Below are 1,280 nucleotides of genomic sequence, written 5' to 3'. Positions count from 1 at the left end.
AACTGTTGTTGTGATTTGATGCTGTATAAATAAAACGGAATTGAATTGAATTTACAGGGATGGGATATATAGTTTAAAGACTAAACTTCAGCTGTACTTGTGAAGAACAGTTAGACAGGCTGACAAATCAGGCCTATTTTCTATGGAAAGATGGAGGGTGATTATAAAAACCTTGTCACTGCAGAGAGCTACTAAAAGAGGATCAAAGGAAGAAGGAACCTAAACCTGGACACCCAGTCTCACCTGCTTGCTCTCGACAGATGATCCCAGGCCAGTTTTAGTTCGCTTTTCACCTGGCAGGCTTCGATGACAGACTGTCTCAGCCTGAGGATAAAAGCCAAACACCTTCCTGTCAGTTCTGTCAGCCCGAAGAAACGTCCAGCAGTGAAGCAAATGACCTGAAGCCACCAGTCAAACAGCAGTCTGGACAAGGACTCCAGCGCATCCACATTCGTGACTCCAGTCTCTGTAGCACAAGATGTACTGACTTTGCATACATTACACAGATGACTCACACATTTTGTGGCTTTTAATGACTCAGCCATTAGGTGCACAGCAAACCTATCCACTCTCCCGAGGAGCACAGTGACACCGTTACAATACACATGTGAAGGTTATGCACACGTATAAATTAAGCCACTCATATGTTATAATGACAGAAGTCATACCTTTCATTTCAGCACATGACGTGTACCGTACATCTGAGAGCGAAACTGAAGAATGACTTGCACAGCTTCAGAATTCAAGGCCAAAACTACCCACACTCAGTGGCCCTTTATATATAATAAAATGTGTTATATAAATAAAAATGCCATTACCAATGTAAAGGTATCTGAATCTGTATATAAATGATGTAGCTGAGTATTTGAAATGTAAAAAAAGTTTATAGTATGATTTAAATCACTACGTTGAAAAAGAACTGTGACTGAAACTACAGAACTATCTGTATTATTGGTAATAATTTTATTATTATTATCATTATAGTTATAGTTTTTACATCACCAATTTTTGCAACTATCTGGCAAAAAGCTGTTTATAGACACAAGTTTGGAATGTTGATTCTTGGAGGACGTTCACTTTGTAGCGAATCACAGATATGATGCAAAACTGTTTTATTTTATAGCTGAAGATTCTGGTTTTGTGAAACATAAAAAAATGTAACCTCAAGTTTTTATATTCTTGGGGGTAACTGTGACCGAGGACCTGTCCTGGGGCAACCATATCACCTCAGTTGCACGGAAGGCCCAACAGCGCCTCTACTACCTGAGGAGACTGCGGAG

Source organism: Pundamilia nyererei, unplaced genomic scaffold (assembly GCF_000239375.1).
Source record: "Pundamilia nyererei isolate P.nyererei 1_Seehausen unplaced genomic scaffold, PunNye1.0 scaffold00097, whole genome shotgun sequence".
Taxonomy (NCBI): Eukaryota; Metazoa; Chordata; class Actinopteri; order Cichliformes; family Cichlidae; genus Pundamilia; species Pundamilia nyererei.
Note: the sequence above shows the minus strand (reverse complement) of the source record.